General features: G+C 55.3%; 1 long non-coding RNA gene across 1 annotated transcript; it reads left to right on the forward strand.

Annotated features, from left to right (window-relative positions):
• Positions 1-238: 238 nt before the first annotated feature.
• Positions 239-3,008, forward strand: LOC109118608. The gene is made up of 3 exons (XR_002025965.2): positions 239-343; positions 1,319-1,418; positions 2,670-3,008. It is a non-coding gene; the product is annotated as an uncharacterized LOC109118608 (long non-coding RNA).
• The last annotated feature ends 5,688 nt before the right edge of the window (positions 3,009-8,696 follow it).

Below are 8,696 nucleotides of genomic sequence, written 5' to 3' on the forward strand. Positions count from 1 at the left end.
GCGCAGGCACCGGACAGGGCGGGAGGTCCCAGCCGGCGCACCTGGCTCTGGGTCCCAGCCGGCTCCTCCCAACCCTCTCTCTCTGTCCCTGAGTCCTCTCCACCTGTCTTCCGCAATCTCTGCACACCTGCTGTACACCAGCCAGGGTCCCTGCTCGCGGGGCGGAGCGATAGCAACAGGCAGGTCCCAGCCGGAGCTGACAGTCTGGAGAGGAGACAAACCACACCCAAGGGGCTGAACGAACAACTCCGGAGAGCCAGACCGCGCGCAGCCTCCAGGGAGCCGCAGGGGAAGGAGCCTGGGCCAGGAGGCGCGGAGAGGAGGCCTTCCAGGCACAGCCCAGGTGGCCCCCAGTGGAGCCCCCTCCTCCCCCAGGGTATCCAGACGGTGTCTGGCTTCCTGACTCCCTCCACCCCACCCCCTCCTCAGGGACCACCAGGGGGCAGCACTGAGCCACAGACAGTGGCCTCATGGGGACAGTGGGACGTGGTGGAAGTGTGGGAAGGCCTCAACAGCACCTGGCCGGCCGCCAGGAAGTGTGCGCAGATTGAGACCCAGAGCAGAAAGTCCCAACTTCGACCACGTGGCTACTCACTATATTAAATACCTTCCAGGGTCACCCACTGTGTGGACCCTAGGGACCAACACGGGGCAGAGGTGTCCTCAGGCAAGGCCAGGGCCTGGGTGAGCCCGTGTTCTTACCGCTTCGCTCTCCCCCTGAAGGCCCTACGTTAGACTCTCCACTTCCAGCTTGGCCTCTTCAGAGTAGGTAGGGCAAGGCTGAGGCGCCCCAGGCTTCCAACACTGGGGAGAGACGGAATGGGGTCCCGAGGGCCCTGAGGAATTGAGGCCTCCAGCAGCCTTACCAGGAAGTGCTATCCCACAGCACAGGCAGCAGGGACCAGGGCTCCCCCGGCCCAGCACTAGTTGAGCAATGCAGGGTCTGGGAAGGGTGGGCACCCAAACCCTCTGCAATGTGAGTCCCCAACCTGCCAGGCTCAGATTCCAGGACGTGTGCAGCTGCAGGAACATCTGGTCTGGCACAGGACACAGAAACACTGCAGATCATCGTGGGGCGGAAGGGAGCCTGGCTGGGAGGTCGGGGCAGGGACCATTCCATCCCAGCCCTGATGGTAGCTCACCTGGCCCCTTTCCTAGCCTCCGAGTCTCCGGCTCACCAAAGTGAACTGAAGGGGCTTCACAATCCCTACCGTCTCGTCTAGAGTTTGGCGGTTGTGTTTTGTTTTAAATAAAAGAATCCTCTAAGTATTGTGCTCAGGAAACCTGTGACAAGTCACTGTGCACCTCCTATTTTCAGGTCACTTCCCTCCAGGCTGAACAGAAGACGGACCCCCTGCTCGCGGGTGCTGCTTTGACAGGGCAGGCTCACACGGCATTCCTGTGGCACGCTGTGAAGGGTGAGTGATTGTCCCCACTTACAGATGAGGGAAGGGACTCAGAGAAGCTCAGGGACACCTGAGGTCCCCCGGCTGCATACGCAGAGGCCAGATTCCACCGCTTCTCTGACCCCAAGGCCACTTGGCATCAGCCTAATTTCCTGTCACCTGTGTACAGGGCCCTAGGGGACCTCACCCCTCTGGGGCTCAGATCCAGGCTCCCCACCAGCAGCTCGGCTGACCCTGAGGCTCGCTCCTCTGAGGACCCCCCAGGCTGGGAAGAGGGTACAGACCTGACATGCAGGTGACACCCTGCAGGCTCAGCCCAGAACCCTCTTCTGCCTCTGTCCAGATGAGGCAAAGGACAGGGCTACTCCATCCCTTCCATGAATCCCAGCTCAGAGCTGCTGTGGCTCCCCCAGACCAAGGGTTCCCAGTCGTGGCTGGACACAGAGCTCGGCGATAAAGGAATAGGACAGAGGTCCCAATGGGTGGCACAGGTGCTCAGGAGAACAATTTCAGCCACCAGCGAGCTCCCTGGTGAAAAGAAAGCTGCCACTGGAGCCTGGGGATAGAGCACCCTGAGTTTGACCCCCAGTACTGAAAACAAAGCTGCCATTGGATAAAGAGAGAAGGGGCACTAGCACCACAGACGTCCCCATGGGCTTCACTCCCGGAAAGGACAGGCTGGGCATCCAGGAGTGGATGGCGAGAGGGAGCCAGCCTGGGCACCACAGAAGGGCACAGGCATGGCCACCCCGACTCAGAGGAGACTGTGTGCCCAGGAGCAGCAGGCACCCAGCCAGTGGCTGATTTGTGTCGCAGCTGGTGGAAAAGTCACTGGAGTGCTCTACACAGAGAAGTGAGACTGTCGGCATTTTACAGCCGATGCCCTGGCCACGGTGCAGGAAGCCACTGGGCTGTTCCTGTTCTGGTCCAGAGAGAGGCCATGGTGGCTGGGAGCTGGCCAGCGGGGACAGAGGATGACAGGGTGGAAGGAAACCCCTCGGGACCTGTCCCCTCCCTCCCAGGCATCCCTCTTCTCCACGTTCATCCTCCTCAGTGACCCCCATGGGGCCCCAGGGATACAGAAGCAAGGAAGGCACAGGAAGTAAGGACAGCCGGCTGACCTCCAGGGCACCGCGTCTCATGTGCCTGGGGAGAAGAAAGAAAGGACATCTCCAGCAACCGCGGGGCCTGGGTGGTGGCCAAAGGCTCAGCGGGCACTGGGGTGTGCAGGGCTGATGTGGGGCTGTTCACAAATCCCTGCAGGCACCAAACGGCCAGCCCGGGTGGGCACGGGGCTCTAGTCCCCAACTCTCAGAACACATCAGACAAACGTGATGCCCTGTCCCTCTGGTGACACCACATGATGACTCACAGAGCCCATGTCTGAAGATAGGAAACCGGCCTGCCCACCCTCCTCACCTCTCCCTGGGCCCTCGCTGGGCTCCAGGCAGAATCACAGTGGCTCCCTGCTCTTGGGACCTCCACAGTCTGGCACAGGAGAAGCCCAACTAAACAGAGACGCTACGAAACAGAGCTCGACGACCCTAAGGGATGGAAGAGCTGCCGTCTCAGCCAAGGAGGAAGGTAACAAGGACAGAAGTAGCACCAGGTAAGGGTGACAGTCCCCGCACTCTCTGGTCTGCCCAGCCAACTCCACATTAGAGCCACAGGGGGAACTTCCAAAAAATCCCAATGCCCAGGTCCTGACCCAGGCCTTCAGAGGCTGGCAACCCATTATTCTGCCACCCCAAAGTTCCCTGTGTAGTTCAGATGTGCACCTGGCTGTGAGCTCACTCCCCAGGGCGCCCTACCCTGGGCCTTTGCACAGGCTGAGCAAGTGCTCTGCCACTGCACCTCCAATCTCAGCCTCTGCACTCAACTTTTTTTTTTTGGCACCAGGGATCGAACTCAGGTCCTTGCATTTGCAAGGCAGGCAGTGGCACCACTAAGCCAAATCCCCGGCCCACTTGACTTCTTGTAAGGTGGTATACATCCACTACTTGGGAAGCTGAGGCAAGAGGATCACAAGTTCGAGGCCCGCCTGTGCAACTTAGTGAGAACTTACTGCCCAATTTTTTTGTTGTTTTTGTTTTTTGAGACAGGATCTCATTATATGAGATCCAGGCTGGCCTTGCACTCGCTGCAGTCCTCCTGCTTCAGCCTCTGGAGTGCTGAGAATATCGGTATGTGTCACCACTCCTGGATTTTGCCCCAGATTTTAAAAAAAGAAGAAATGATAAAAAATAGAATAAAAATCAAATAAATATTAACTTAGGCGGGGGAAGAGGACTCAGGAGGGAATAGATGTGAAAGACCCAGCACATAGCAGGACCCAAGAAAGATGCTTTTCAGAAGAGGTAAGCAGGGGGCTCAGCTGAACCCCTGAAAACCCTTCAGTGTTGAGAGCCACACCTGCCTACCTGTTTCATAGAGCACTCTGCACCCAGAGGGAAGAGGCACTTCGTCTTTCCAGTGCTTAATCATACCACTTGCTCATTAAAAGTTCCCAGCTTTTTTAAATTAGTGAAGATCTCTAGTGATAGTATTTTAATTTATCTTTGTAAATGTGGCAGCGCAGGAACTGTGCATCTCTGTGAGCAGGGTTGGCCTCTGGCGGGGGAAAGTCGAGGCCCGACTGGCACCAGGCACCAGCCCAGTGGGAGGGAGCACAAAGGACCGGGCTGCCTAAAGCCCCCAGGCCACTCTCAACCCACCTCCTGCCTGATTCAGAAGTTCTGCTCCTCCCATCCGGAGAGGAAGGTCTCGGGGAAGTCACCTAGTCAGCAACAAGGGGTCAGAGGTGACACGTGTGACAACCTTGTTATCAGAGTGTCAGGGACAACAGACCTAGGTAGCAGGGGACAGAAGACTGGAACCTGAGCTTGGGCCCTGTCTGCACACTGTAAAGACTTCCTGTGGTGCGTCCGGGCAGGGACAGAGGCTGCCTGTCCCTTGGCACACCATCTCTGCAGACCAGCCGGACCCTGAGGTGGGCAGCATAAAAGGGCTGACTCGCTTCTGCCATCCGACTTGTGCTGAGCACCCACTGCGTGCCTGGCCCTGTTCCCAGCCCCAGGGAGATGGCAGGGAACCAGCAGGCCAAATCCCACCCTCCAGGCTCATAGTGGGACATAGGCACAGACAGCAGGCCCGGAGAATGAGGGGACAGGAGGGCGATGACAGCTGAGGCTCCATGGTCCCTTCCAAGAGCTTGCCCCAGGGACCTAAGAGCCCCCCACTCGGCCCCACCTCAGTGCCACCTTCAGTAGTGGAGACCAAGCCACTGTCACCATGGGCCCATGGGGAACAGTCAACCACACCACACCAGGGAGTTTTGTGCAGATGACCAAGCGCCTGTGTGCTGCTCAGAATCCCTGGAGCGTGCTGTGGGGCGTGTCCACGGGGGCCAGCGCCGGAATCGCCCCCAGGACGTGGAACGCGCCCCCCATGGGATGAGCGGGTCCCTGGTGGCCCATTCTGCAGTCCCATCCAGTCCCAGATGCCCAGGTGCACGGTGTGTGGTCATCCCCAAGCCTCGCTCCGCAGCAGGAGCCCCACGGCAAGTCCTACGCCCGACAGGCGCCTCCCTCTGTGGGGACTGTGGCACGTTCCACCTCCTCGCGCTCTCCAGCGCTCTCCCCTCAGCCCCTCCCCAGCTGTGTGCTCTGCGCCTCAGTCTCCCCATCTGTAAAATGAGAGGAGGGATGACCTCAGAGTTCCACAGATCACTAACCCCAGGAAGAGCCACTGACTGTGAGCTGCTCCCCAGGAGTCCCCGACGGTGACGGTAAGGCCTGAAATGCTCTGTGATTTAAAAGCCATCTCGACTTTGATTCATGCCATTGTTTCTCCTGCTTTTTGACCCTGTAGCTCTTTATTTCTGCTTAACAGCTACAAACACCCCAGAGAACATAAGCTATTATGAAAATATGTGCTGAGTGCAGTGGAAGGAAAAGAGAGGGAAAATTTATTCTGCCTGAGGTGTTGGCGTCCAAGAAAAGTACATCCCGGCCGGCCAGGAGCAGTGAGTCAGGGCCTGATCTCGGGAAAACAGTGGGACAGAGACATAGAGGTTGGTACCCCACAGGGAGCAGCGATCAGCCTGCCGGGTATGGAACAGAGCAGTGGCTACACAGCGGGAGGGAAAGGTGCGGTCCACAGGCTGCAGGCCTCAGGTTCTGTTATGGTTACAAATATGAAGTGCCCCCCAGAGATTCATCCACCGAGGGCTGGACCCCCACTGAAAGAAGGTGGAGCCTGGAGCGGAGTGGGTCCTGAGGACCCTGGCCACGGTGGATTAATGCACTGGTGAGCGTGCACCTGAATGTGCTGTGTGGGGCCCCAGTGGAGGAAGTGGGTCACCGGAGTATGTCCTTGAAGAGTGTGCCCTGTCCCCAGCTCCTTCCTCTCTCCCTGGCTCTGTCCCTGCCTGTTTCCTGGCTGCCATGAGGTGAGCAGCTGTCCTTCCCCACACCCTTCCGCCATGATGTTTCTGCTTTGGAGCCAGCTGACCGTGGACTGAGTCAGAAACTGTAAGCCAAATGAACTACCCTCCTTTGAGTTGTGTATGGCAGGTATCTTGTCCTGCCAATGACAAAAAGTTAATGAACTCAAGTACTGAAGCGTTTGTCCTTTACTCTGAGCTTAAGGAGAACCTTCTAGGATTTTCAAGAAAAGGAATGACATGGCCAAAATTGTAGTTTCAAGTGCTGGCAGCTTCTAAAGGCTGGAGGGAGAGACCAACAACTTGGAAGACAGAGTGTTGGTCCAGGAGTAGAGAGGGGTGCAGGGGAGGGGATGGAGAGGGGTGAAAGCCCCAGCGGTGCAGTGTGAGAAGGAAGAAACAGTCCAGAGACTCTGAAGGGTTTGGGACAGTGATGCCAGGGAGGGCACAAATTTGAAGAGAAGGTGTCAGATGCAGTCTTGACTGCAGCCTCTGAGTTGTCACACGATGGCCTGCAGCTGCTCGTTGGTGTAGGCTGGGCTGCAGTGCAGTGACAGATAATCCCAAGTCTCAGTGTGTCTCCAGGAACATTACTTCCCTCATTCAAAGTTTGCTGCAATGAAGAGTGCAGTGACACTCGTCCTTCCTGTAACTCTGCCATCTAGAACAAGTGGCACTAGGGTCACATGACAGGAGCCGGAGAAGCCCAGGAAGTTTTGTAAGGATAGGACCTCACTCACACGCCATTGGCCAGAGCCCAGGCTCACGGCTCCTGTCCACCTGCAGGGGAGGCTGGGAGATACGGTAGCAAGCAGTCGTTTGTTGAGGCTGGCAGGGGATGCTGCCGCACAGGTGGGGTGCTGGGAGGACTTCAGGAATGGTGACGAGATCATTGGAGCCAGAGTTACAGATTGGGGAATGAGCGTCAAATGAATCATCCAGGAAGAAAACAGAGAAGAACAAGATAAAATGGGTGACAACACAAATTCCTCTGAGGTTCCATTTAGGGATTTCCAGAGGATGACTCAAGATTTAGTCAAAGATCTCTTGTTTCCAAATATCGGATTATTTGTTGTCACACAGACAAAGCCTCCAGATCTTGCGCTGAATTTCTCCGTTTCCATATGGTTCCTCGGCATCAGCCAGGCCGTCAAAAGCAACTGGCAAACCTCTGGAGTTCTGTGGCTCCCTGCTGTGCTCAGATGGAAGGCCAAGGCCTCACAGTTCAGACTCCCTGGAGGAGAGACTGCGAAGCCCGCCGCTGCAATAGACATTTTCAATAACCCTTGCAATGTTCTTGCCTGTAAGGCTCCTTTCAGAAGTCAACTTCTGTTACCAAATAATTGAATATGAAATTGACATTGCACTCAAATTTTTAAATTCTCAGATAAAATCTTGTCTTTAAATCACAGTTTGAAGAATTTCCATTTGAGGGTTAACTGCAACTCACTGTTTTTCTTCAACAGTGTTTCCGCTTTGATCAAGACTAACAGATTAACAAGAGTTCCTCTTCAAATTGGCTCCAGCAAGGAGGCCTCTTCCCAAGACAAAAGTTCACCTACTCTGAGATGACACAGCCAGGAGACAGCGTCAGTTTCTGATCACCAATGGACTCCAGAGTCTTGCACAGTGCTTGGAATATAGTGGACACTCAACCAGGAATTATTGGGAGAGTGAGTGTGTGGGTAGATGTTAGAGTGGATGGATGGATGGATTGATGGGTGGATGGGTGGATGGATGGGTGGATGGGTGGATGGAGGTGGATGGGTGGATGGGTGGATGGATGGGTGGGTGGGTGGATGGATGGGTGGATAGGTGGATGGGTGGATGGGTGGATGGATGGATGGATGGATGGGTGGGTAGTTAAGTGGGTGCATTGATAAAAACACAAATTCATGTGACTTCTATACTGAAAACTTCCATATCGGACCTTCTAAATAACTACTAATGTGACCAGCGATCTGGTAGAAGTTAGAGAGCACTGAACTGGGAGTCAGGAGACCCAGGTTCCTATGTCATCTCCATAGACACAATTTTAAAACACGGACAAATCCCTTCCCAGGGTTGCTACCTTTTTCCTCCCCTTCCTAGGACCCTCATCGCTGCCACCACACTTCCCGGTCAGGAATGTGCAGCTGGGACACAGAATTCCCAGTGATGGTCAAGCGAGGAGGTTGGCAGGTCCCCTCCCCAAAAATCAGCTATAGAGGTGCACAAAATTGACAAAAACCACCGTTTCCATGTTCAGGAAATCAGCCAACAGCACACACCAATCTGAACGGTGTTCGTGCTTGAAAACTGCTGAACTTTAGGAAGAAAGTAGGAGATTTACAGCCATTTCTACACCGCCCTCCCAGCTGGACAGATTTAAAGACCCCTGAGGTGGAGCCCGCCACGAGGACCAGCAGCCTCAGGGCTATGGTTGAAGGTGGCCCCACAGCCAGGAGTGGGGTGACACATTTATTGGCATCATCAGTGAAAGTGAGCTGAGACACCGAACATGTGTAATGGAGACTGAAGAGGATCCTGGCCGACCCCGAGGCCAGGTGCACACACAGGAAGTATGAAAGGCCTAGAGAAAATAAAAGCCAGAAAGAATCCAAGAGAGCCCGAGTTTTTACTGTTTTTCCCCACCACACAGAGGCCTCTGACAGCATATAGCAGGCTAACTGGGGCAAGGTGCTCAAAGATCACCCCAATCAAACCAGCTGACATCTACGCTGACTGCACAGGCCACTAAAGCCAGAAACAAAAATTAGGAAAAAAAAAAAAAAAAAAAAAAACCTGTGCATGAGCAACTACACACAGCAAAGGAGGCAGATTCCACAAATTCAGCCCAGACAAGT

This window comes from Fukomys damarensis, unplaced genomic scaffold (assembly GCF_012274545.1).
Source record: "Fukomys damarensis isolate Sample0158 unplaced genomic scaffold, DMR_v1.0_HiC HiC_scaffold_35, whole genome shotgun sequence".
NCBI lineage: Eukaryota > Metazoa > Chordata > Mammalia > Rodentia > Bathyergidae > Fukomys > Fukomys damarensis.